The 2,951-nt window shown below is 51.6% G+C and overlaps 1 protein-coding gene across 2 annotated transcripts in view; it reads left to right on the top strand.

Moving 5' to 3' along the window:
- FGD2 (FYVE, RhoGEF and PH domain containing 2) overlaps nt 1-2,951 on the top strand; it is a 23,568-nt gene that overhangs the window by 16,737 nt on the left and 3,880 nt on the right. The gene's annotated exons all lie outside the window — the stretch shown is intronic.

Here is a 2,951-nt window from a genome sequence, read left to right as displayed (position 1 = left end):
TGTCCCACCTCGGCCTCCACCTGCCCCACCTCAGCCTCCACCTGCCCCACCTCGGCCTCCACCTGTCCCACCTCGGCCTCCACCTGCCCCACCTCGGCCTCCACCTGTCCCACCTCGCCTCCACCTGACCCACCCAGGACTCCACCTGTCCCACCCAGGCCTCCACCTGCCCCACCTCAGCCTCTGCCTGTCCCACCTCGGCCTCTACCTGTCCTACCCAGGCCTCCACCTTTCCCACCTAAGCCTCCACCTGTCCCACCTAGGCTTCCACCTGTCCCACCCAGGCCTCCATCTGCCTCACCTAGGCCTCTACCTGTCCCACCTCAGCCTCCACCTGCCCCACCTAGACCTCTACCTGTGTTACCCAGGCCTCCACCTGTGTCACCCAGGCCTCCACCTGTCCCACTTAGGCTTTTACCTGTGTCACCAGGCCTCTACCTATCCCATTTAGGGCTCTACCTGCCCCACCTGGGCCTCTACCCTCCCAGCTCAGGCCCTGCTGTCCCCATCCTGGCCAAATCTGCTGGCTTCAACCAGTGCAGCCCAGTGGCGTTGGGCACTAGCTCATCTGGCCCTCACAGCACACCTCAGGGGGCTGCTATGCTCCCATTTTATAAATGGGAAAGTGAGACCCATTGAGGATTTAATTACTTGTTCAAGGCACCTCTGAAGCTGATCCTATGAATTTACCTGCCTTCTTATCATCATTTTCCATGACCCTGAGACCCAGAGCTGAGAAATGGTCTCCAGTTCCAGTGGAGGGGCATCCAGCCCCGCACCCCCTCAGGCCTTGCCCCACCACCTCACCAGGCCCATGCCCACTATGCACCCACCTACCCCTGTCATCCTCTTTTCTCTACCTGCTTTGGCTAACTGTCCTCTCTTCTCTGCAAACTCTCAGCACCCTGGCACCTGATGGATTCTGTTGCCAACTCTGCCTACTGGTTCAGGCCTCAGTTTCCTTACCTCCACCATGGGGATCATGAAACCCACCGCCAGTGTGGCAGTGAGGATTCGACCAAAAAACATTCTCTCCCTTCCCTCTCCTTCTCTTTCTCTTTCCCCCTCCTCCATAGCTCAGGTAGGGCATCCAGTGCGGGTGAGCTACCAGCTTCTTGAGGAAGGAACTGTGTCCCTCCAGTTTCTCCTCTTATCAACCCAGTCCCCGTTATCAGAGGCAGATCTCGCTTTGCTTTTTAAGCATCTGCTGTACTTGAGCTGTACTCTGTTGACATCACAACCCCCTCTGTTTACTCTGCAAACAGAGAAGCCCTTTGCAACCTCAGTCTTTGATGACCTCCAGAGGACAGGAGGAGTCTAGCTGGACAGGTTGGGGCCAGTCAGGGAGGTGTCCGCAAAACGTGTTAAACTGCAATCAGGACACAGTCCATTTCTAGGACTGGGAACACACCTGCATTCAGATGCAGAGTTACATCCCAAAGCCAAACAGAAAGGATGTGGGGATTGGCTACTGTTCCTGGTGATTCACATCTGTAAATTAGAGTTGAACTGATTCACACTTGTGAATGAAAGTAGTTCTTTAAAAATTACTTAAAATAGTGAACTACAAAGAGGCACAAAGAATAACAACACGCATGCAGCTGCCTTCCAGCTTAAGATAGAAAATATTCTGACAACTAAATTAAATGTATGATCCTTGCTTGGATTCTTTCTGGGGTAAAATAAAGCCATCAAGGTCGCTCTTGGGACCACTGGGAGCAATTTGATTTTGTAACATATCTAGATAATAATATTGTATCAGCTGGGTGCAGTGGCTCACACCTGTAATCCCAGCACTTTGGGAGACCGAGGTGAGCGGATCACCTGAGGCCAGGAGTTCGAGAACAGCCTGACCAACAGCCCCATCTCTACTAAAAATACAAAAATTAGCCGGGTGTGGTGGTGTACACTTGTAATCCCAGCAACTCGGGAGGTTGAGGCAGGAGAATCGCTTGAACCCAGATGGTGGAGGTTGCAGTGAACCCAGATCGCGTCACTGTACTCCAGCCCGGGCAACAAGAGCAAAACTCCATCTCAAAAAAATAAAAATAATAATACTGTATCAATGTGAAATTTCCTGAGTGTGACCATGACACCGTGGATAGGTAGAAGAATGGCTTGTTCTTAGGAGACACCAGCTACATATATAAGGGTGAGGTGTCATAATGCCTGTAATTTATTCTCAAATGGTTCAGAAAAAAATAAAATACACATAGAGAGAGACAGAGAGCAAATGTGGCACAAATGTTAATAATTAGTGAATTCAGTGGGTGGTATCATTGTATGATTTGTTCAATTTGTCGGTTTGAAATTTTTCAAAATTAAAAGTTGTTAGATGAAAAAAATTTACTAATTATATTTAAACATTGAAATCTCTCAATAAAAAAATAAAATGCTCCTAAGGTAGCCGAAGCCCCGTGTGGGGCTGTGCCCTGGCCGTAGGTTTCTCGTGCCTGTGCAGACCTTCGTGCCTGCTGAGCCAGTGAGTCATCCTTTCGGTGGTTCGGGTGCCAGTTTCTGTCTCCCCTGCCTGCCAGACGGGAATCCTTGTGAGGGTGGGGCAGGGCCAGGCCTTCTTCTCCACGTCCCTGCCAGGCCACACTCTGTGCTAGGCACACAGAGGAGCTCCCTGAGGGCTGGGGCTGCCTGACGAACAACACTCCCCGCTCTGCCCCTTTCTCCTGCGCTCCATCTCCAAGCCCACATCTGTGCTCCCCGTGGTGCCAAGTCTTCCTTGCAGTCATGCCTTGAGGCACCCAGAGTTCCTCTCTGAGTCTTCCCAGGCCCCTTTTACCTGGTTTCCCAGCATGATCCATGTCAGCCTTGGGGGGATGTCTTCGTGGTGAACTGAGGGTGGGCCCCACTCCACAGAGTACCCATGTAAAAACAACCAGCCTATCATTTTTAGATGAAAATACACTTGACTCGGCCAGGCGCGGTGGCTCAAGCCT

This window comes from Colobus angolensis, unplaced genomic scaffold, assembly GCF_000951035.1.
Source record: "Colobus angolensis palliatus isolate OR3802 unplaced genomic scaffold, Cang.pa_1.0 Scaffold24, whole genome shotgun sequence".
Taxonomy (NCBI): Eukaryota; Metazoa; Chordata; class Mammalia; order Primates; family Cercopithecidae; genus Colobus; species Colobus angolensis.
Note: the sequence above shows the minus strand (reverse complement) of the source record. Positions and strands in the feature narration are given on the sequence as shown.